The sequence below is a fragment of the Vanessa atalanta genome, chromosome 8 (assembly GCF_905147765.1).
Source record: "Vanessa atalanta chromosome 8, ilVanAtal1.2, whole genome shotgun sequence".
NCBI lineage: Eukaryota > Metazoa > Arthropoda > Insecta > Lepidoptera > Nymphalidae > Vanessa > Vanessa atalanta.
In genome coordinates, this window is record NC_061878.1 from 9,920,176 (window position 1) to 9,947,318 (window position 27,143).

At 33.3% G+C, this 27,143-nt stretch overlaps 1 protein-coding gene across 1 annotated transcript in view; it reads right to left on the reverse strand.

Moving 5' to 3' along the window:
* LOC125065809 overlaps positions 1 to 27,143 on the reverse strand; it is an 82,337-nt gene that overhangs the window by 32,492 nt on the left and 22,702 nt on the right. The gene's annotated exons all lie outside the window — the stretch shown is intronic.

Below are 27,143 nucleotides of genomic sequence, written 5' to 3' on the forward strand. Positions count from 1 at the left end.
TACTTTTCTTATAACCATATTATATGGTGATTACCAATATCTATTACGGGCCTTACTTATAATCATTGCTTAGTAGGTATTTAGTTAAACAATAATTCCTCTCTTTCTATCTTCAATGATTTTACAGTCGAAAGACAAAGACACATCATTGTTCAGATTGATAGTTTAACTAATAACCAACTGAGCAACATTTATCGTTAGTCCGCAAAGATGTAGAGCACTAATTAAAAATCAGTGTGATACACCTTTAAACTAGTTCTATAACACGTCCATATCAATCCTACGATCCAGCGTCTCGCATATAACAATAACAAACATAACGTTAGCTTTATCTCAAAGGCGAACGTCGCCTTCGATGTCATAATGTCTCATTACAACGTCCGAACGTCGCAGTTACGCAAATATGCCTTTACCTGTGAGACAGGATTGTGGAAAGCCAATAGAAATTATGCAAATCTAGCATCGTGGTGCTAATCACGTCTGACTGAAACAGATCACGTTCGACCATTCTGATTAACATGCTGGATTCGAGATAAACCTTATTGTAAAGATCTACACTTTAATTGTTAATAGTTTTGGTCTTCTTCAACACGCTTTCGGTGCGTGTTAAGTTTTTTGGGTCTTTTGAATGAAAAGACTCCAAAAATTGTGTCTTAATCATTTTTATTTTCGACTTCATTACAAAAATGAAGGTATCTTAAGATGGAGCTATTTTTATAAATTCTGTCACGTGTTCTGAGACTTTTAGCACGTGGTCTAAGTTAAAAATCGGTAGTGACTTTTGTAATATTTAAAAAAAAAAACGTCCTAAACAATTACCGATCGTCAAAAACGATAATGTTTATACAAATTACTTTTAATTAATAGAAAAATTACTAATTCATCATTTAACAACTCTAATTATTTTCTCTTTATACTTATGTAGAATAATCTTGGATACGCGTCATTGAAAACAAAAACTGAAAATCTAACAAACCACAATATGACTTCTAAAGAAATCTTTAAGCACATTTCGAATTGGTATAGTATATATATAGTAGGTAGTATTCGTTGAATACAAAATAAACGACTCGGTAATACAAAAAGTTCCTGATTGTATCATTGTAATAATAAATTGTTTCATAATTAAAAAAAATATAATATTTACGTGCACAATGCACCTACAAAAATTTCAAGTGTGATTTGACTTGATGTACGTGATGATCCTCAGAGCCATCTCGGAAAATAACTTTGACTAATCATAACGAATCGCTATTTAGTTGCTAGTTAGTTTGAAACGCAACGAAATCGATAAAAGAATTTATCGTTGTGTTTTGCTTCATAATAATATATGGGTCCCGTGAGAGGTCAGACCTGCGATGGATCATTTAAAATTTATGACAATGTTGCGCATTTTCCGTGTTTTATAATAAGGAATCGATGTCCTGTTCAAAATTTATTTATAATTGACGGCTGACTTACTTTTGTAGAAATAAAACCTTTATATGTATCCAATAATTATATTTAGCCGAGATCGCTCATTCAGGACACGTAATTTATAACATAATGTTCAAACCTAGTTACTAAGATTTCGTGTGTTTGTATTTTTAAAACTCATACTCAGTGGTGAAGGTCATCATAATTAGTCTGTATCTGTTGTATAAAATTCTGCTACATTCATATCCATGGAACAGAGTTGTGGAACATTCTCCAAGTCCGGTTAAAAATGTTAAGTCAATTACCATGTTTAATCAACGAAAAATATTTTTATAAAATTCAATGAAAATTCGAACTTTAAAAACCGTATAACAAAAACAAACAAATCAAATGAATATAAGATGAGAATTTTAATACCATATTTCATTCAAAATGAATACCGGTGCCTGCTTAGTTATATTAAAAAAAAAACCCATAAAACGAAGTAATAAAATTCACATTCAATACTTAATTCCCATCTTCTCATTCCCACATATCGTATATCATTATTAAAAAATTGTTTATAAATCAAGAGCATGTTTATATCAAAGTTAACTGTCTCTATCACGTGTTAGTGACCACACACATGCACATGTACGATAATAAAACTAGGATAAAAATATTTACAAGAGCCAACTGTTGGAACCCTCTGAACTTAAGTCGTTTAGACAACGGGTCATTAAGGGATGTCATCTATTTATAGCGGAATATACCTACTCGTATTTCATACTCGGCGAGAGGCGTAATAGGGCGCACGTGGCGAATGATCGGCCACGCTTTTGGAAAGCGGCTTAAGTTATAAGATGTTGCTATTATTACATATATTTCTACATATATTTTTGGATTGAACTTCAATATCTCATTCACGTATTAATAAATGTTGTTTTCCAAAACGGTATAGTACTTACGAAGTTATTTCCCTCCACTTTAAATCATCGGCGTTTATTCACAAATATAACTTGATTGTTGATTTTGTTTGTTTTTTTTTTTTAATTATTATGTAACAACAATGTAGCGTTAATATCGCCATGGTCTACTACAAAAGGTCGCTGTATTGATCCTGTCCCTTTGAGATATTGCCGTCCCCATTCCTAACATATTCTAGCTTTTAGATTAATTTTAAGGGCAAATAGGAATATTAGTAATTCCTTAAATTAGAGCATTACTACAATTAGTTATCTCATGCATACTTAGACTTGTTGTAAGCACACATTAACAGCCTGTAAATTTTCCACTGCTGGGCTAAGACTTCCTCTCCCAATGTTTTCCTTCGCAATTTAAATACAAATTAAGCAGTCTTGAAAGCCACTTACTAGAACTATTAAAACTGGAGGGGCGCGCCTTCCTAAATATTGCAGAGGTATCTAGTCAAAAGTGGATAGCTTATAATATAGTGGATAGTGGATAGCTTACAGAATACTTGTTTAAAGGGATATTTTAAGTTCAAATTGTTGTGTGTAATCTACATGTAAAAAACTACAAAGAATAATTAAAAACAAGTTTTTCTTAAAAAAATGTTATGTGCAACTTTCATAGTAATCGGTGAAACAATATTTAAGTCTATTGACCATTACATGACATATTATAACTGCTTATAAACTATTGAATTATCGAAGCTATTGACTACTCGTCGACTCTATACTAAAAAATGAAACCAATTTTTACGTGTTCGAGCTAAAAACAAAATATGCACAAACAATATTGGTTTTCAGATAGAACGTATACATTGCAAAAATACTTTACTTTATATTCTAATACTAACTGTGCCTGCGGTTTCACTCACGCTTGTATTATAAATTTCAAAAAGAAATAATTATTATATATTTTATATCAGGTAATCGACCAATCACTAACACCCCCCTCCCCCTCCGCGCCTGTTAGCCTGACTGTCTGAACTCAAAGCGTACTAAACTGATTTTCGTACATTTTTTTTTATCAAAGAAGTTCGCGACGAAGATTTAGGTGTATAATTAATTAAAGTTCACTCTTTCATATGTTTTATTATTTATTTGTTATGAACAGCGTTACAGGAATTTATTGTGCTTTACTTGTAAGGACACGCAGGATTACTATAAAAAAAATATTTTTAAATATTGTAATTATTAAATAAAATCGGTAATTATTTTTTCAAATGATTTCAATATTAAAATGAAGGAATGTTCTATTATTTTTTTAATTTTACGATCCGCGTAACTTATACAGGATACATTTAAGTGTTCCGAAAATATCAATCAATTTTTTATATTTTAACAGCACTTGTACCAAACTGTGAGCATCTGTTTTGCGGCTAGCATGCTCCTACTTAAGGGGAAACTCTCGAGAATAATTAAAATTTAACGTAATGGTATACATAGTTAGCACATTATTCGTCTTTGTCACGTGAATGTGACGTATTTCTGTGCTCTGTATTCGAACCCTGCTCCACCTTGACAATGTATTTAAAACTAATTGAAATAATGAGTTAAGATGAGCTCTGTTTTTATTTCTATGTATAACTAAAATTTCATGTGTGGCTTCTTTAAGCAAACACTCAATTTTTAATAATATTTTAGTTGATATAAAGTTTGTAGTGAATTATAAAGGAGAAGCCGTTTAATGTCCCACTGTTTACTTTGTGGTAGAGCTTTGTCCGGTAGGAAGGATGAGTGAGGCAGTGTAACTACAGGCACAATGGACATACATCCATACATACATACATACATTAGCAGCCAATGGACATAACATTGCTAAAATTGTTGGCGCTTTGGTCATTTGTATAATAATAAAAACTGTTGGCCTGAGATCCTTTTTAAGAGAATACTTGAAGTTTACTCATTAAATTCATAATTGATAGAATTTCATCCGACACATGACCGATTTTATAACAATGTTTTCAACACTTAAAACTCATTCTTGCTTAGTCATATTTGAACTCACGATCTGCGGTTAAAATTGTCGCAATTCATGCACTATGCCACCTCACCATCTTGTGAAATGTTTAACATAGTTGAAAATCTTTAGTTTAATTTATGAAATAAATCATTATTTATATTGAGATGTTCGTCTAAATATAAAAGTTTTATCTAAGTATAAAAGTTATACGATACATAGGTGCGTCTAAAGAAACACAAATATTAGTGGTATTTCAATTTAACTGCTCATGTGTTATTTTTATTCATCTTGTTTATCGAATAACGTCGGAATATCGAACAATGTTAGATATAAATAAATTTCTAAAATGTTATCAAGTAACTATTGTTTTTCCATGAGGTTCAGCTTGCTTCATATGAAATTTCAAATTCAGTTTTTTTTATGGTACCAATGTACGGTACCTATGTCTTGGCGGATGAGCTTATCGGCAACCTGATGGTAAGTGGTCACCATTGCCCATAGACAATGGCGCTGCAAAAATATTAAGCATTTCTTACATCGCCAAAGCGCCACCAACCTTTAGAACTAAGATCTTATGTCCCTTGTACCTGTAGTTACACTGGCTCACTCACCCTTCAAACCGGAAGATAACAATACAGAGTAATGTTGTTTAGCGGTAGAATATGTGACGAATGGTTGGCAGCTACTCAGAAGGGCTTGCACAAAGCTCTATCACCAAGTAACCAGTACCACCAGTTCAATTGTTTAGCCGTGAAAGCGTAGCAGACAGGCAGACAGAAGGTGTTACTTTTGAATTTATTTAATATAAACTGTATTCGTTTTTTTATTATCAATAGTTTTAGATTTTACTACATATAGAGTACTTCATACATCGTTCATAATTCATACTCTATTGGCTGGTTTTAATCTTAGTATAAATATTACCGTATTAGGTGAAAACATTAAGACAGTTTTAATAATGTAAAAAGTCAGTTTACACACACAGCAACATTATTTCTTACATCATTATTAAATGTGCTGTTGGTCACTAGACCAACCACTAGGTTAGCACATAATGCTATAAATTCTGAGATTCTGAATTCAGGCCTATGGTTGACAAATTTAGTTTTCGCTAAATATTCTCTTTAATCTTGGTGTAAAAGTTAGCAATTTTGACATTCTCGTGCCTAGCACGTGATGCGATTGGTCCAGCTAGTGATCACGTGATCGTGATCCAGTCGTGCCAGATTGCCGTCCCATCAGATTATGAGAGAAGAAATTGATGGTGGACGTACGTTTGCTCACGCACTTGAGCATGAATATCTGCCGTAACCAAATCAGTTACGATAGTATGAATTAAGTCTCCATCATCAAAACAATATAAGAATCGTGAATATATTTACCATTTAAAAGTAACACAGTGTAGCTGACCAGAACCATTAAAAATCAAAATTAAAATATACTTTATTCAAGTAGGCTTTTACAAGCACTTTTGAATTATCATTTTACAAAACTATGTTAAGTGAAGCTACCACCGGTTCGAAATGTAGATTCTACCGAGAAGAACCGCCAAGAAGTTCAGTAGTTACTAATTTACAATATTTAAAATAAAATCTTATGTTAGTTAAATACAATTATATGTTTATAAGATATTATACCTGGAAGTCAACGAGAATTATTTCCATGCTTTTTTATCGTCTATATAAAATATGTATTTTTTACAAATGATTTGAAAACAGTGAGTAATCTTTAATTAAGTTTTTATTTTTTAAATAAATTTGGTGGTAGATCTTTCTACAAGTCTGATTGAGTACCACACAATAGGTATCATTCAATTATTCTGCCAGATTGAGTGGGCTAATGTAATTACGAACACAATGGATGTCAACGTCTTAGTTCCCACGATTGGCGTCGCATAGACAAATAAGTGATATTTATTATTATTATTAAGAGAGCCAATCTATCTATTGGTGAAGTTAATTGCTTACTATAGGTCTATTCAGTCTAAAAAAAAGTGTAAACTATTCGCTTCAAATGCTGTTACATAAATACTTTTTTTGTCAAAATCAATCGTGTTTCTTTTTTTTAAATACTGTTTCAATAATATTTAGTCTACTTCATAAATGGAATTCTTAATATATCAAGTTGACCTGAAATTGTATATATAAAAGTCATATATTAAATATTATATGGGATATTTTTTCGTTTGTATATTCAATACATCTTGTACTTGGAAACTGAGGGAAAGTTTATTAGGAAACAAAGCATTTGTCATATAAAAATTTGTCTGTATTGGTTGTGGTGTAACTACTGATTTTCTTACAGGTTCTTTTCGGTACAATCTACATTCCAAGGAGGTACGCAGCTGGAGCTATACGTTTAATTCAATTCTGTTAAATGACAATTCAAAAGTGCTTGCAAAATCCTACCTGAATAAAGTGTACTTTGTTTTTGATAAATTTAACATTAATTAAAATATTTTTAATATTAAATCTTCCATATCTTGCTTTATTGATAAATGGAGAATACACGAAAGAAGTTTGTTATATGTATATAAAGTACGCTGAAACTATTTTTTAATTTCACGCTAAAAGTGATTCTTGAAAATCAAGAATCGTCTTTACAAGGATATTTCATTCAAGTCCCGAGTATTAATAAAGGAGGCATGAAGGCGATGAAATTGCGGTTTTAAAAGAAAATAGCAACTCACTTTTATAACACCCTGTAACGTTTTCAAAGAATTTTAAAGTAAAATGATTATTAAAGCTTTTCAAATATCAAGTCAGTAATAATTACAAGAATAAATTATTTAGGTTTAATATATCATCTACTTGACGATATGTGATCAAGTACTTAAATAGTTGTATTCATAATATTAAATTTCATTGAATTTTATATGTACAGAAACATAATCTTTAATTAATATTTGAACAATAAATGGAAATTTCTAGAATATTTTTACGGGTACAATATAAACGTTTTTTTTTTTTTTAATTAGTTACACTAAAAATGTTTTATAAGCAGTTGCTTTTACATTTAAATAAAAATAAATATATTGCCTTAAACATCGCGCGTAAGGTATCTAAGTCTTCCATTTATTTCAATAAATTTGAACTCACTGACTATAAGAAAATCTCTTTAAGTATTTTATTGAAATTATTAATAGAATTATTAATTTCATTGAAGTAGTTTTTACTCAATATTATATTGAGTAACAAGTTGTAAATAAATATACCAATATTGCACAAGCATTACACAAACCTAATCGTAAATGATTACTATATGTAAATCATTTTTAATTAATTAGGTACTGTGTTTCTTGTCGGTGCTTCTCGGTAGATTCAATATTCCGAAAAGGTAGTAGCATAAAATTAAAAAAAAAATCTAAAATAAAATTCAAGTGAAATTTTCTACTTTTTTTTTTAATATATAATTAATACCGCCATAACGTCACCATTACGCCCACTATGCACAGTGGAACATGTGAAACCTAACCGAAGATTCAGGATTCAAACCCTGATGAATTCACTTCATATTGTTAAAGAAAAATGTCGTATATAAACCCATATTTATATCACGAATCACCCGTATTGGAACAGTATGGTGGAATAAACTCGAACCTTCTTTTAAAAATACATTTACAAACTTTTTATTTACTTTACTAAGTACATTTCTTAAGTTTCTGACTGTAAATAAAGACCAAAATCCCATACATTTTAAATGAACGTACATTCTTTGAAAACGAATTAGAATCAACGTGAGAAAAACAATCATTTAAATGGAAAGTTATTACCATTTACAATTATTATTTATTATCCATTCATTTGTTTAGAATTTCATGATACAGGTGTACAATAAACGATTATTTAATTGTATTCGTAAAAACACTTAGAAGATCAAAGCGACTGTAGTTAGAATAAGCCCCTCAAAATCGTGTTTTCCAAACGAACAATACGTCTTTGAAGTCGGGCGTGGTGAACCGTATTATTTATGTTCCCAGGAATCACTCAAACGGGATCGTTTTACGCTTTGAGAAAAAAAAAGTGACAGTGCAAGTATGGTTTGACATTAACGTTCGTATCCCGCCATCAAAACATTTTACGACTATGCCGTATACGGTCAATACTGGAAACAGCCTCCGGTGACTGATTTAATGCTATACCGTTGAAAAGTATAAAGAACGCAGCTGAGGACATATGTGTGTATCTTGTTTAATGGCTTGTTCGGATTTACAAACGCTAAAGGCGATTTCATGTATCTATATAATATGGTTTGTCCTCATACTAAGATAGCTTTAGCTTGTCTCGTGTACAATGTTAATAAATTTACGACACGAATTGTATTATTTTAGGAATTATGTCACAGTGATTTATGTCTCTGTTAACAATGAAGTTGCTGACTAATTTTGTCATCTAAAATTTTAAAAGCGAGCTTGGAACTTTTGGTTTTTTGTCAGTCAAACATTACTGATCCATTATACTCGAATGACTTATACATTCTTGTGGCTAGCTTATTAGGCTTCAAAATTCAAATAGGCGTTTAAACCTCGTCGGATCTAACATTTTTTTTTTTTGGAATGGAATTTAGCTGTGCTTACATGACTTTATATCAGTAAACTGTAAAGTGCAGCGCCGAAACTTTTTTTGGTCACATCAGATTGCCGTCCTATCTCGTTCTGAGAATGTAACTATAAGGACTGCACTTTGATTCTGGAATGGAACAATGACCGAAATCGGCCAAGAGTGCGTCACGATAACCACATATTTAACAAAAAAATCGAAGTAATATATAGTCTGAATTTAAAATTTTAAATCAAAATAAACACTTTTACTATTAAAGTATTATGCAAATAAATTTTAACATCACAATTCTTATTGTAATTTGAATTTATAGACAATAGAAACCAAATAAATTCTATTCCAACGTACTATTCAATGTTTAATCTACTACGTACGAGTAAGTCACGGTTAAATATTCTTGGAACTATTGTACGGTTAGTGGAGAGCAACTTTTGTACTCAAACAGAGAGTAGGCTTATTTCTCTACTCGTGAATAATGGTTACCGAGCGTTCGCTATTTTTGTGTTTTTTGTCTGATATCCATTGAGGTCAGCTCGCAAAAGAGGTTTTATAGTTTTATATATTTTTTCCAGTTTTATGACTGAAATATAAGGCTTATAGTGGAAGTTTCTAATTATGAGACCGACTAAAATATTAAATAAAAATAAAAAATGTAGTTTGACAAAGCTAGATTAAAAATAATAAATTCAAGTTTACATACATTTTACTTAAAAATATAAATATTGCCTTAAATAGTTATTTTGCTTTGCACTTCGTGTTAATTCATGCTCTTACAAGTATCATTCAATTCTCTGACTACAGAGATTACATGGCGGTTTCAAGAGCAACACGTGTGCACGCCACACGTCTAACTGCATTACTATACCTATAAATAGCCACACATATGTAAACGCTCAACACGCATACTGAAGCAGAATTATTGTGACGAAGTTTTACAATTATTTATTTATTTAAATAGAAAGCCAGCAATATACTAAATAATTGTGACATTGTTTTATTTAATATCAGATTATAAATTATTTTTAAAACGTCAATGATTACTAATGAAAGTTACGTCAAAAAGTCACGTCGTTTCGAACTACCGGAAACTTGTATTCGTTTTTGTTGCTTCAGTTTAATGTTACGCGCGACATCTGCCTTTTGTTATAAATCAGTTGAAATCAAAATACTTTACTCAATATAGTGCAACATCAATTTATTGATTGACTGTTTATTTATTATTTTGTTGGTTCGTTTGTCAGTTTGGGATTGCTAATGTAATATATTTCATATAGCAAAGATGTTATGATATAGCCAAGGTGTACTATGAACAGTGAACTCACTAATTGTGCATACAAGTCTGATCTTTTTTTTTTAATTTGGCAACAAAGGAATTTTGAATGCTTTCTGGAATCCTGCTGTAAAAACGTATACATTGCGTCACAAAAGAGTTACTAACTCATGCAGTCGAAAAACAGCAGTAATTAGTTTGTGTTTATTCCTTGCACCAATGTTATGAGTATCACATTTCTCACAAAATCATTAATATTTTAAATGTAAATGACATTCTTTACCGTTTAGGTTTGCAGATTGTACGAAAAGCTGTTTTCTGCATCATAAATTTCGTATAAATATCAGTTGCTTTACCCCTAAAAATATAATGCCATACTAATTACCATTATGAATACCAAAGCATTGGTTTCAATGTCGATAATAACTAGCTAGAGATTATCCAAAGAGTACAAGGTTCAACGTTCCAAAAAAAATAAATGACACTGGCCTGTAATAATGTAACAGTCTAAGATCAGATTTTGAGAATTCGCCTGCAGTCGAGTTGTGGTTACAGTCTATCATTGACGTAACGTTACAAGTTGCGCATTTTATGTAACAACAACTTAATTATGTAATGTTTGCATCTAAACTGTTGCAATATAGGCGAATGCTCCCGATGAGGGACTTCGCTTACATTTAATCTCAATATAATCTGTCGATCATATCGCTCGATGTTTTGCAAAGTGCAACGATGTCCGTTGTTGCAATTTTGATGGTCCTGGGGGCATCGTGAGCAGTGCATTGTATCAATTCCTCTCAACAAGATACATGTTAGCGGAACTAATAACAATTATATTCCATCTACTAGCGCAATGAATTTCACAGTTTCAGTAGTTGTATGTTTGAAATGAATAATTTCTGGGTACTTTAGACATTTGTGAACATTTATAGTATTGTTTTAATCTATCTATTTATTATTATAAATGTAAAAGTGTTTAATGTTCTATTTCCATGTATACATTGCAGCAACTAGAAAAAGCAACATCCACAAAATCGAAAAAAAAATTAGGTTAAAAAAAATCCAATTTAACACTATAGACTAGACTACCAGATCCGACTTCGCACCAGAATAAGGGTCTACATAAACCGTTTATATCATATTATATACATATTTATTGGTCTGCATAATTTTTTCGACATCTTCAATAATTATCATAAAATTTGAGCTAGTTAACTTTAACGAATTATAAAGTTCTATAGCGAACGGATTTCTAAACGATTCAGCAAGTCGCCGCGTGCGCCAAAAGCCGACACGTTACCGTGAACGGGATGAAGGACTGGACGCACCACTGGGTCATTTACACCCTGACACACTGGGTCAAAATTCATTGACACGGTAGTTACAGCTATCGTTGAGGACAAGCCCGGGCAACGAGGAAGACCACAACAAGACGTCGGTATGCGCGCGAATACAACAATGGCGTGCGCTCTTACGCCTCTTATATGATTTAATTGTTTGTTTAAGTTATCTCAATTGTTGATTAATTTTATTAATTACACATACAGTAAAGTGCATTTTATTAAAACCGTTATTATTCTTTACTGGCCCGCTATACGTACCTCATGAAGCACTTTAACCATGAGTGAAAACCGCTTAAAAAGTTTTTGAGTTTATCGCAAACAGACGCGAGGAAGACTTTATAATATGAAGTGATTATAACTTTAAAGGTGGATTCTTCAAATAAAAAGGCTGAGATATATCTAAAAAAATGAACACTTCGTCTTACTGACTTTCAACGTAATTCGTTCATTTCTCACTCATAGAATCAAAATGCAATTTAACGGGTAAATGCTTCTAGCATTCTTGAGAAAATTTTACACGGTCGTGATTTATTTCTAATGTGTATTTAATTATATTTGTAAATACGTTATATTAAAAGTATTCCGATTCACTCTTTATTGATTAAAAAATAATATGCTTAGATTTTAACAATTAGTTAAGTCAGTGTTAATTCAATTGTTAAGGGTATATGTATAGGTAGGCGGACGGCAAAAGCAAACAAACATTTTGGCAACTAAGATGTTATATTTGTTGTCACATTGGCTCTCTCACCCTTCAAACCGGTATACATCAATACAAAGAGGTTTTGTTGTTTGGCGACAATCCTGCAAAAAGTCCTACTACCAAGTACGTTTTAAAATAATTAACAATTCTTGTAAAATATTTTTAGTAACGTCCAATACTGCTCTTGGAATAAGTAAATACAATTAAAACAAATAAATAAAAAAAAAATTAAACAAATTATATTATTGTGATTATGCGTTTCACAGATTAAATAAAAGTAATTGTGGTAGCAATTTGTATTTATGCTCTCATTCGCTAATTACCAAATATCCTGCCGACAAACAGAATATTTTTTTTGCTTTGTATTTTAAACAATGTGTAGGCATGTATAATTACAGGCACGAGGGACATATCACCTTAGACATACGCAATCATAACCACTACAGAAGGCTTTGTAAAGTGTCTTACAGCTTTCAATGTTTAAATGCGAATGTACCTTAAAATTAAGCAGAACATTTGAGCCTTCCTATTAATTCGAGAATAATCCATCATTCGTCATTTATTGAGTCATTTCATTCGGACCTTTACTATATATATAGAAAAAAAAAATAAAGTACAAAGAGTTGAAGAGTTAAAGGTAGATGCAGTCGACGGCGGAGGCCAAGTGGAGCCAACTCAGCACGTGACCACGACGGGCGCAAAGCTGTCATCTCAAAGAAATAGTAAAATATGACCCCGATTACTACGTTGAATAAAATGTATATCTTTTTATAACATCACGTTGCCGTGTGGGGCCAAGTGTATCCTTTGGAGTATCCTTCTGCTACATTTAAGCCTGGGATATTCACATCGCTAGGCAGCCTCACATCGGGGGCTAATTTTATTTATCATTTAAACATTTTAATATTTCAATCACAAATTTGAAATTTTATTTGTAAATCGTAATTTTAATGTTCTATATTAAGAAAATAAAGGAACAGGAGGAACATATTTAAATTTCAAATGTCTATATTAAAAATCAATTAAAAAAATCTACCTTCACAGATATCGTTCAACGAGAGTTAGTTCATCAGTTATAAAAATGTGTGACATTCCGTGAATATGCCTATATTCGGCAAAGGTCTCCTCATCACACTTATACTCACCTATTTTGTAACATCATGGTTTAATCTCCAAGTCTTTGTTCAACAGTGAATTATTTAGAGAGTGTTACTTTATACCCAAATATATGTTTAGATAATAATTTACATTAAGAATTATTTACATATTACATTACATCATTAGTGTGAATAGTGAATCAAAATAAATAATTGTTACTGTATAAATCATGATCGAAGCAATTAAAATTTGAAGTAACGACGCTTACTATAAGACACTCGAACACGTTCAAACATTAAAGTAGGTAAAGTTCTACACCCACATATAATGCTATTTATTTAGGTTATGGTCTAAGTTATAAAGCCTTAATAGATGGACGATATTAAAGTTCAGTCTTGAATGTGTTTGTTATAACCCTTTTAACTTAACGCTTAAACAATAATATCACTTGAAAACAAAGTGGACCAAACCAGTGCCTAGTTTTTATTATAATGAATCTAGTGTTGAATGAAAACATTGTAAATCTATATGATACGAGTCATTATCAACCATATCTATATACTTATTGAAGCAAAATTGTGGTGTAGTAAGATATAAAGGCTGTTATAATCTTTTACTAATTAATTAGAAAGTAATAAGTAATTTCAATGGGGATTAATACTGACAAGGAACATCAAACTTAGTCGGTACATGTGCTACAACCAGCTTCAGCTTATGTGTTACGCGCAGCTGAACATTTGACAAGGGTATCGCTCTGTGGAGCCTTGGAGGTCACACGCATATCACCTCGATATATTATCAAAGGGTGATTCCCGAAAGCGTTTTGCTAAGTTAGATAAGATATTACAAGCGCCAGTAATTATACTTTCGGTCTTTGTGAACATGTTTATTATTAGGCTTTGTAGTTAATACTGTTGCCTGAAACTTGGAATTAAGAAATTCCATTATTAACTATAATTGCTATTTTGGTATCAAGAAATCTTTGTCGTTTTTAACGAATTTTGATCCCCTGTTTTAATACTTAAATATTTATAACAAGGGGAAAAGTTATTACAGAAAACGAATTTCACCTGACCTTTAAAATTGGTTTGGTTTTACAGGTAATTTCCGTGATATAAAATAAATATATAATTTATGTTCTTATTTTAGCTACTTTCTTTTTTTCATTTAAATTACATTTATTATCGTTGTGCAACCTACTGGGTCCAACTGTAACCATCCTGGGTTCAACTGTTAAGGAGTAGTTCAGTTACATATAACGTACAAAGGACTTATATATATATATATATTAATATACATTAAGGCCTTGTTAGGCCTTAAATATAAATAGATCAACATAAAAAATTACAAACATTAAAGTATATTAATAAGGTACCGATTATTATTTATTTAATTTTGTTTTCTAGTTGTTGTCACTTTTTATTTCAAAGAAGGGCAAATTAACCACTTAATGGTAAGTGATCACTACCGCCGTACATGTATACCGAGATGAAATAGACATTGCCATTGTAAGAAATGGTAAGCCGAGATGGCCCAGTGGTTAGAACGCGTGCATCTAAACCCAGGCAAGCACTAAATTATCATGTGCTTAATTTATGTTTATAACTCATCTCGTATTCGGCGATGAAGGAAAACATCGTGAGGAAACCTGCATGTGTATCCACCAACCCGCTTTGGAGCAGCGTAGTGAGAGAGGCCTTAGCACATAAATGGGAAATTTACTGTATGTATGTATGTATATATGTATGTATGTATGTATGTATGTATGTATGTATGTATGTATGTATGTATGTATGTATGTATGTATGTATGTATGTATGTATGTATGTATGTATGTGTGTGTGTATGTATGTATGTATGTATGTATGTATGTATGTATGTGTGTGTGTGTGTATCTATGTATGTATGTATGTATGTATGTATGTATGTGTGTATGTATGTATGTATGTATGTATGTATGTATGTATGTATGTATGTGTGTATGTATGTATGTATGTATGTATGTATATATGTTGTAAGAAATATTAAACATTCCAAACACTTCCATTGCATGCGCCAACAATTTCAGCTAAGTTGTTATGTCCCTCGCGCCCGCAGTTACACTGGGTCACTTACATTTTACTTAACGTAACTGGAACACAACAATACTATACATTGTTGTTTCGGGGTATAATATCTGATGGTTGCGTGGTTCCTACCCAGATGTGCTTACAAAAGGCCCTAGTACTAACTAAAACAAATTTCTTAAAAGTGCTAGAAATAGTGTTATCCTAGAAAAGTTTTCAGCATTCGTAATAAAATTTCTAATAAATAAATACAAAATCGTAAAAAAGTTTAAAATATTAACTTTCGTTTTTATTAAAAAAAAGACAACAAAAAATTCTTGTCCGATATTCTGTTCAGTAACTCACACAGAGAAATTTATGAACGTAAAAACTAACATTCGGCTCTGCCATTAAATTTTTACAGCCCCCAGAGCACTTGGGTGATGTTTTTATTAACCCTGTACAACACATATGTCCGCCCTTGCTTAGATTGTAAAACTTCAAAACAAAGTTTACTATTTTATATTCAAATATCGTTAACTGAAGTATGGGGAATGAGCGTGGGATTTATAAATGTTTTCAAGTGCCCAGTACCCTTAAATTTATGAAAAAAAAAAAATGTTTTCAAACGTTCTACTGGGATATTGTAAAAAATGAAATAAATTTTGTAGTTTAAATGATTTTTTTTTCTATATTAATATTTTATTAATAAGTTAATCAAGTATAAGACTTTTTTTTGCGTAGGCAAGAATGTGATTAACAATGCGGTGAGAAAAACTGTTTTTTTTTTTTTTTTAATTATACACGTTAATAAATACTCGAATAAAGTTATTAAGCAAAGCGACGGTAACAGTGTAGTTAGTTAGATTAAATTAGTAATAGTAATATCGTGAAATATTTTTTATGTTCTTAATGAAATAAAATATCATATTATATCGAAGTTACGTGACGAATTAATTCTAAGGTATAATATGTATGAACGAACGAAAACGCCGGACAAATATTTTTACTTAACCGTAAAAAAATACAAGATAAAAATAATATTTATCCTCGTTTATTTTTTTCAATATCAAACAACAGTCTAAATTAAATATTTTTTAATAATTAAGTATACTGAGAAATGGTCCATGTGCTGGTCGTGGTGGTTCCTTATCATCATTTTTTTTTACATTACATTAACAGACAGTAAATTTCCCACTGCTGGGCTAAGGCCTCCTCTCTCTTTAAGGAGAAGGTTTTTGGAGCATAGCCCACTACGCTGCTCCAATGCGGATTGGTGGATTAACATGTGGCAAAATTTCGTTGAAATTAGACACATGAAGGTTTCCTCACGATGTTTTCCTTCGCCGCCGAGCACGAGATGAATGATAAATACAAATTAAGCACATGAAAATTCAGCGGTGCTTACCTGGGTTTGAACCCGGAATCATCGGTTAAGAAGCACGCATTCCAACCACTAGGCCATCTCGGCCATATTCATCATCATCAATCTTGGCTATATAATCATATTGTCATGATATTGAGTGATCACGAACCGTCTTGCGCGAAGATTCGACGAATTCCAACCCCCGGAACAGGCCGGATTTCGGAGCGGATACGGCACCATAGACCACATCCACACAGTGCGGCAGATTATACAGAAGTCCCATGAGTATAATCGGCCCCTGTGTCTCGCATTCGTGGACTATGAGAAGGCCTTTGACTCGGTTGAAATCTGGGCTGTTCTGGAGTCCCTGCAGCGTTGCCAAGTTGATTGGCGATACATCCAAGTGATGAGATGTCTCTACAAGGCCACCACCATGTCCGTCCAAGTACAGAGTCGGCAAACGAATCCCATACCATTGCATCGAGGAGTGAGACAAGGGGACGTTATTTCCCCCAAATTGTTCACTAATGCAATGGAGGACATGTTCAAGACGCTGAACTGGAAAGGGCGTGGCATCAACATCAATGGCGAGTACATCTCTCACTTGAGATTCGCAGATGACATCGTCATCATGGCAGAAACGCTGCAAGACCTACAACAGATGCTGAATGAGCTGGCTGATTCTTCTATGCGCATCGGCCTACGGATGAACTTGGATAAAACCAAGGTCATGTTCAATGAACATGTTCTACCGGAACCGATTGCGATACACGGTACCGTCCTCGAAGTTGTTCAAAAATATGTCTACCTCGGGCAGACATTGCGATTAGGTAGAAACAACTTTGAGGACGAGTTGAATAGAAGAATTCAGCTAGTTTGGGCAGCATTTGGGAAGTTACGACGAATCTTCACATCGTCGATCCCACAGTGCCTTAAGACGAAAGTCTTCAACCAGTGCGTCCTACCCGTCATGACATACGGAGCCGAAACGTAGACACTCACGACAAAGCTGGTCCACCGGGCTAAAGTCGCTCAGCGTGCTATGGAAAGGGCTATGCTTGGAGTATCTCTGAGGGATCGCATCAGAAATGAGGTGATCCGTCAGAGAACCAAGGTCATCGACATAGCCCACCGGATTAGTAAGCTGAAGTGGCAGTGGGCTGGCCATATTTGTCGTAGAACCGATAACCGTTGGGGAAAACGTGTTCTAGAGTGGAGACCGCGTCTCGGCAAACGTAGTGTAGGACGTCCTCAGGCTCGGTGGAGTGACGATTTGCGCAAGACGGCTGGCAGGAGCTGGATGCGAGTTGCCGAAGAAAGACCACAGTGGCGTGCATTTGGAGAGGCCTATGTCCAGCAGTGGACGAATGCGGGCTGATGTGTGTGTGTGTGTCATGATATTGGAACTGTAAGAAATATTAACTATTCCTTATAAAACCAATGCGGCACCAACGTTGGTATTTCAGTTTGGCGCCTGTTATTGCAACGCAGATAGTATTTAAATGAAATCAATTATACAACAACAACATTGCGTTTCACAAAACATTTAAGACACGTTACATAACATATTTATTTTAAATTTTATCGCTCTCATATAACGTGTTTTCGTAATCAGTTCTGAACAAGTTTTATTGCTTCTAAAAGTAAACATAAACATAAGGTAACGATTTTATTGGCAAGCAATGAATCGTTATGGTTAACCGTTTAAGAGCTAACTTTAAAAACTATTTATATCTTGTTACTAAACTTACTTTTCAAACATTTTAGCGAATGATCATAATATGGAAAATTTACGAGTGGTCATCCTTAGGCTAAGTGGAGGGACCATATATGCAAATTAGCCAGTGATGGTTAAATATAGCAGAAGATTATTAATAGGGAATTTTGAGAGAGCTTTGTAACCATCGATAGAAGTTTACGGGGTGATAATGATGACAAAGATGTGTCAATTATAGCAAACTATTCAACCCACTAGGTAAATGTAGTACCGGGCGCTAGATGGACCGATGAACTGATTAAGGTAGCAGGAGAAAAATTGGGTAACCGTGGCTAGACGAAAGAACGATGGAAGTCCTTGGAGGAGGTCCTTGGTGATCACGTGTTAAACAAAAAAATAGTCTATGTCCTTCTTCAAATTTCATTGAACTCAATATTATGAATATATGACGTTATTTCAAAAATATTAAAAAATATAAATATTAGAATTATATGTTTGAAGGCGAATCCCCAGTAGGAGTTTCCGCATACAGAATGAATATAAGTAGAATATCTAACGCATCCTAAAATAGGTGATCGATACCATTTTATTTATTTCTATTACTATTTATATTAATAAGTAATTGGTTATGTAAGTATTAAGAGATATTGTTATACAAATAAATATTGGTTCATTTTTACAGCGATCGGAAAACAATGATCTTCTTTTATTTTAAGCTATTATGCGATAACCTCCGTGCTCAGATTTTTACCAAAATATTGAAGTTTATGTTTTCTAGCGCCATCCAGCGACGAGTTATTTTTTATTTTTATTTTATAGGTAGACAGACAGACTGGAGAATGAGCCACTTGATGTTAAGCGGTCACCACTGCCTATAGACATTGGCGCCGTAAGAAATTTTAACCATTCCTTACATCGCCAATGCGCCACCAACATTGGGGACTGAGATATTATATCTCTTGTGATTATACTGGCTCACTCAACCTTTAAACCGAAACAAAACAATTTTATGGTCCCGGTGTTGCAGATGTCCATGGGCGATGGTAGTCACTTTCCATCAGATGAGCCTTCTGCTCGTTTGCCACCTATCACATAAAAACGTAGAATATCTGAGGATGGGTGGTACCTAACAGGACGGGCTTGAACAGAGATGACTAAGTAAAGAGTTAAGAGTTGCAATAGATAGCATAAGCTACCACTTAGTGAAAAAATACATATTTATGTCAACTATCACGGTGATCGATCAAACAGTGTTGAAATCTCCTAATCTCAAACAGATTGTCACAGAGAACCATTTTGTTACATCTACGAATATACTAAACTAGAATGAGTTTCTTAACCACCGTGTTGAACCCTAATCTTTCCCCTTCGCATACACAGTTCGTTAAGAATGACTTCACGTGTTTATTGAGCTAACAAAGAACCATTTGGGAGCTAACAGTTCATTGTTTGTAAACCGGAAGTTAGAGGAAACTTCAGTCACTCTCGAAACTTCCACTACGGGCTTAAAGGTGAAGATAAACCTCGGTTCAATTGTATAGTTCTTTCTACTTAAGTCAAGTTTGTCTTGAGATGAAATGGCTTAAAATATTTGTTCATATACTTTAATTAAACTGGACAGGGGCTTTGTTACTTAATTTAAGTTGAATCTATACTTACTTGTCTCACTAGCAATACACAGCCAAAACTATTGTACTTAGAAAACTAAAATTTAGAGCATTGATTTATTTTATCACGTAAGCATTCGATAAGAAAAGATTTCTGGAAATATTAACTTTAAAGGGGAAATGGGAGAGGTAACATAGTCAATATATTAATTCAATGTATTTGAAGTCGAAATATGACTTTCGTAAAACTGCAATAAAACATTTAACACTTCGTTTGATTGATTCTACGAGTGATGGGAGAACTTTTTCATTTATCGCCGTGATAGTCGGACGATAGGACGAGTTAATAGCTGGCAGTCTTAGAATATTTAAGGCTTTTGTCGTACAGAAAAAAATATTGCAACTTTAGTATACATATGAGTTAAAGTTAAATAAAATCGTATTATGATGGTATAAGACGAATCGCATCGTATAAATTTGGCATCAAATCAAATCATACTTCTTTTTGGATCCCTTCTTTAACATGTAATAGTTTTATATTACAGATCGTATTATTTGTAGAATCTCATATGTTAACAATAGGCTCCAATATCGGTGTAGTTGAATTACTGCGAAAACCACGAAAAGCTAATTTTTCTCCGGACATTTGCTATATGATATTAACCTACGATGTTCTTACACGGACAATGTTCAGTGCAAAGGTCTAATGAAAATGATTAGCACGAACATTTGCATTTCTGGTCTGTAGGCCGCAAAAGAAGAACATTATGATCCTCTTTCGATCGTACACCATTTTGCAATATCGTTGTCGATTTAATCCACTTTAATATAATAATAATAATTATTATAAATGAATAAATAACACAACCACTTACGTACACAGAAACCGCTGGCCGAATATTTTAATTTTCTATTTCAATAAAATCTTAAAAGAAAAAATATATTATAATTTGTACAAGGTTGTCCACAGTTATTTTACTACCAAACTTTGTATTTCTTTTAAGTGGAGAACACTGAACAGTGATATCATTTTATTATAATTTTAAGTTTGCTGAGCTATTCTATAATAAACCGAAATTCGTGAAACGTCAGATAGTTAAATGCGACATAAACTTTAATAAATATTACATCATTATTATCCATTAAAACTATACACACATCAATGCACACGAAATAATTTACTACCGTAAGTCAGTTTTCAACTTTCACGATTAAAATACGAAAACATTGAAATAAAACTAGTTTTTAACGGGCAGGTCAGTCTGCCCGTGACCACGAACACTGCAAAGTGCTCGAAACGTCGGGATGTTAAAATAATTAATATACGCGATTAAATCCGTTAAAAACTAGTTTTATTTCAATGTGTAATAATCGCGAAAATCTAAGACAACATTATACGAAAACATTTCTTAAAGAAAGTCACTGCTAATTTTCTTTTTCTAAAATTTCTTTACTATTTTTATATGATGTTATTTAAGAAAATAATTTTATGGACTTTTAAGGGCCGAGATGGCCTAGTGGTTAGAACGCGTGCATCTTAACCGATGATTTCGGATTCAAACCCAGACAGGCACTACTGAATTTTCATGTGCTTAATTTGTGTTTATAATTCATCTCGTGCTCGGCGGTGAAGGAAAACATCGTGAAGAAACCTGCATGTGTCTAATTTCAACGAAATTCTGCCACATGTGTATTCCACCAACCCGCATTGGAGCAGCGTGGTGGAATATGCTCCAAACCTTCTCCTCAGAGGGAGAGGAGGCCTTTAACCCAGCAGTGGGTAATTTACAGGCTGCTAATGTAATGTAATGGACTTTTAGACTTTAAACAAACGTTCGCTTTCAGAAAATTTCAGACATCTTGAAACGCAGAAAATTCGCGGCTATTTTTCAGTATTGTATTTGTTAGTTCGTGTTAGGCGCTGCAATCAATCGTTTTAAAATATTCTAAATAATCTGAATTAAGGTTATTGTAATACTCAACTGTATACTGTCACACTTTTATTAAAGATAACACATCACACACTTTCTACATCTGCGAGTGACGTACTGAAAGGGGTCGTAATGGAAAAAAATTGATAAAGTAGGAATAGTTGCTTTGTCAACTGCCAAGTCGGTTATTTCTTTTCCTTTTTACGCATTTTATTTCTTCAAAAGCCAGATTTACGTCACGTACGGATAAATGGAATAAATATTCGTTTAAGTCGACATTATGGCGACATACCTTTTGGAAAATATTGTAGGTGTGGACTTGAGTCATTTCAATTTGGTTTATTATTTTTTGTACGTCATTTCGTAGGTTCGCCTGAATTATTATTTTTTACTTTACGGGTAGATATTGGTCGCTTTAATAAATATCCTTTCCTTACGTCACACTAATATCGACCTTGGGAACTAAGATGTTATGCCCTTTATGCGTGCAGCTTTATTGGCCAGAGGGTGAGTGATACCCTTCAAACCGGAACACAGCAATACTAAGTACTGTTGTTTGGCGGTAGAATATCTGATGAGTGGGTGGTACCTAAAAGGACGGCTTCCATAAAGCTCTGCCACTAAGTTGATTTATTTGGTAATAATTAATGAAAAAAACTGTTTATTTCAGTACTAAAATAAGTATTTTTTTTATAACAACAAATTCGAGTTAGTCTAATTTAATATCAATCTGTTACCCTTACGGGACAGTTTAGTTTATTTATAACCTAATTTTCAGTAAACTATAATATAATACTAAAAAAAACTATATTTAAACGTATATTTTAAATGTACACCAAGGCGGCTGACTTTATATATAATTGAGTTTTTAAATATTTAGATCCAAGATCACCAAGCTGAACTAAATTTGCAAATTTCGCAATTTATAAAAACAAAAAAGGATATGAAATCTCTGATTATACTTGAATATTTTAAGCAAAAATTAAAGAAAGCTCTCTGCATCCCTGGAGCAACACCAGCTGGATAAAAGATGCATTCAGCGAGAAAATTGCAGCCGTCCACGCTCAAAGGTTTCATACGCTATGAGTATGTTTCTGTTTTCATATGTTACTTTAACTTTATTTTTTAAATTATTGTAAATCTTACTCAGCTCAGCCAAGACCTTTCATTTAGAGAAGAAGGCTCGGTGCTTATAACATCACGCTGCTCCAATGCGGATTGATGGATTCACGTATTTCAGATTTCATTCTTGAATTGAATTCGTTTTGCAGTTTTGTTCACGATTTTTCATTTATCGCCAAGTACAAAATAAATTATAAACATAGTTAAAGTGCATATTTAATTGTACTTGCCCGGATTCGAATTAACAAAACTCCGATTAAGATTCCTGTTTTCTAACTCCTGGCCCATTTCTTACTTATATAATGATTCAAGACGTAGACGAAGACGAAGCAAACAAATATTGTTGTATTTACTCTGAAGTATAAAAACCACATATTATTATTTTTACCACCCATATAGTTGACGTTTATACATTTAGCACATTTTTATATGAGTTCATAAATCAGTTTGACCAATGTTAGAAAGGGTTACTGACCCGTAATAAAAACGAGACAAGAATTTAATGGAGTCGTGTTAAAGAATTTTATGAATACCATTTAACATAATCATTTTTGTCATCCAACGGTTTCCACTTAAATATAAGCCCTTTACTAAAACCTAAAGATATTTTAAATATCGTATAGCTAACATAAATACTTTTCATGTGCAGACGTGGCACCCGCGACCTATGTTGTAGTTAATTGTGGTGAACCAAAATACCGATAGGTTGCACAAATATAAAAGCCCAAAAAAGCGTGTATTAGTTGCAATATAATGTTTTCTTACAGAGATTGTCATGACATATTTTTTAAAATACTTGCTTAAAACCTCCGTGGTCAAGTAGTGTGTACACTGGTTTTCATGGGTACGCCACTCCGAGGTCCCGGGATCGATTCCCGACCGAGTCAATGTAGAAAAAGTTCACTAGTTTTCTATGTTGTCTTGGGTCTGGGTGTTTGTGGTGCCGTCGTTACTTCTGATTTTCCATATAACAAATGCTTTAGCTACTTACATTGGGATCAGAGTAATGCATGTGGAGTTAAAAAATAATAATAAACGTCTATTAATAAGCTTCGCAATATAAAGAGAGAGTAATAATAGAATTAGTCGCTCAGCGTTAATTTAAATAGACACACTATTCGACATACATACATTGTTACAATTGATGAGACCGAGCGAGATTCCGAAGTGCAAATCAAATCTACTAGTACAAATCAAGTATACTCAATTCTCGCAAACATCTTTAGTTATTATTATACCTTACCAGCCACTAATCAACTAGTAAAGACGCCGTAATTAAAGGGTAATTTAATTTTGGACTCAATCGTCTTAGTTAAATAATTACTATGTATTCATGTTTAAATCAATTTATTTATAGATTTGACATTTCGAAATGTAACATTCACCTTACTATCGAATATATTTTTCTCGATATTATCTTTATTAAAGTAAATTCATTTTATCTAATAACTAAAAACTTATCATAGTTCAGACTGTCTCGTTTAGACAGTTACGAAGGTTGCAAATACAGAGGCCCTGGGATCAAGACATAGGTCGTGCCAATAAAAGATGCTGGGTCTATACATGGTAAAATCAGGCTGAGATAGCTTAGTTACTAATATACAGAAAACCTATACAAGTATCTAGTTTTTTTTGTGTTTATATTCATGTATACATATTTCATTCTCGGTAGTCAAGAAAATAGCATATGTCGGCAAAATTGCCCGGACGAAATTCTGTATCTCGTGTTTCCGCCGACCCATACTAAAGCAGCAATGGATTCCAAATCCCCTTAAAAGAAAATGAGATTCTGATCCAGGACGAAGATATTTCCTGGATACTACTTTAAGTGTGTAAACAGATATATTGTTTATTATACATATGTATTAAAATATACAGTTGATGATTTCATCTATACAACATAAAAGGGACCAGAAATTCGAATCTAAATAATGCTAAGCACACTTATCGGCGTCATCTAACTGCCCGGAGGATACGTGGTCGGTTGGATAAATTCGGCCCATTATTTAGTAGAGTGGGCCTTTGTTCGGAGAGGATTATATCAAGTTCTTGTCACGTACAAGATTCAGAAACAGTCAGGACAGCTCGATCTAGTGTACGGGAGAGCTTTAGGAAATACTTGAGTGTATATATCAGGGGATCGTATTGAGCATTCGAATATAGAAGATTCCATAAGAGATATAATACTTCAAATGTATTCTGTATTTTTCAGAATCAACCAAGATGTTTGAGAATTTTTTTTTTTGGGTGATTCTATTTTTCTTTCTTTCTTTCGGATCAAACACGCTTTGGTTTACGTCACAGTAGTATGCAAAAGCGGTACCGTGGCGCCCACCGAAGATACGGAGAGTTTTTCAGTAGGTAGTCTGGGCACATAACCCCCCCCCCCCCCCTCAACGTGGGGGAAACTCGTATAACAGCGTTCATCAGCAAGAAAAAAGACCTAAATAGCCGTCAGTAACAAATACGATTTCCATAATATGCTTCCAATGGCTCCTCTTAGTATGTGCCTCGCATATTTAGGTCATTTATTGAAAAATGCACAGACGCCCTAGCGTTATCTTTCGATATTGTATCTCTAACCTTCTAGCGCCATTTAATATTACCAAAAGACACTATTGTCTGGTCGCTGCCGAGTAGAGTCTTCACATTAATCTCTACTCTGCGGCCTTACCATTTCATCCAGTATCAATTTTAAATGACAGAACCACAGCTAAAAATATTTGCATAGTAAATAAGGTGAAGTTCTCTCATGATCTATATCAAGCTTTACATTCTATAACAAGCTCAGGTTAATTTATGTATAGATTACTTCAGTCTTTGTTCAATGATTCCGGTGAATATCAGCTCGACGAATCATTACATAGTCAATAAATTTCTAACTTTTAATGCATTCAGCCAAATTGTGGAATGTAGTATTCACATCCATACCTTAGCTGAACGTGTTTCTGGTGTGTTTATTTTAAATGGACCACATAGGACGGTAAGTATCCACACGCTCACAGACAATTTCGCTTTAAGAAATATTAACCATTACTTACATCGCTGATGCGCTATCAGCCTTGAGAACTAAGATGGTATGTCCATCGTGCCAAACACAAAAATACTGAGTACCGATATTTGGCGGTTGAATATCTGATAAGTGCCTGGTACCTATCGCGACGGGCTTGTACAATTCTATCACTAAGAAACTTCTGACACGTCCTTAGCACGGTTAAGGTATGAGACGATTAAGTGGGTAGAGTCCTTTAACGTAATAGAATAACAAATATGTTATATTTCAAATTACCAAAAGTAATTAATTAATTTATAAATATTCATAAGTGGATGTCGGAAATCATGTACGATTCCCGGCTAATTTAGCTGCTTAAATGGCAATTTGTCAAAGTAATGATTGCGTGTAGCTCGCGTTTCATTCAATTATTGGTTGGTAATTCGTTTTCAGCAATGTTCAATTAATATAATTTCGTATGATAAAAGTACATTTTATTCATTTTTATTATTAATTGCAATCATTTAAATATATTTCGTACACATTATCGGTATGCAATGTTAACTGTTTTTGAGAAATACACGATGTTGATTTTTTTTAAATCCTATTCTATATTTGGGATCTCTAAATGTCCATGATCAGTGTTGATCATTTACCATCCGGTGGTCCATTTATCAGCTTGCTTACTTATTTACGTAAATTTATGTTGCGTTGCCGAGCAAGCCGAGATGGTCCATTGGTTAGAACACGTGCATCTTTACCTATGATTGCGGGTCCAACCTAGGTTTATAATTCATCTCGTGCTCTGCAGTGAAGGAAAATCTCGTAAGGAAACCTGCATGTGTTTAATTTTAATGAAATTCTGCCACATGTGTATCCACCAATCCGCATTGGAGCAGAGTAGTGGAATATGTTCCAAAAACCTTCCCTTCCCATCAAAGGGAGAGGAGGCCTTAGCCCAGCAATGGGAAATTTACAGGCAGTTAATGTAATGTAAGTTTCGTTACATAATATCATATAATTATTTTTCTTGTATCGTTACATGGACTAGCCACCTGATGGTA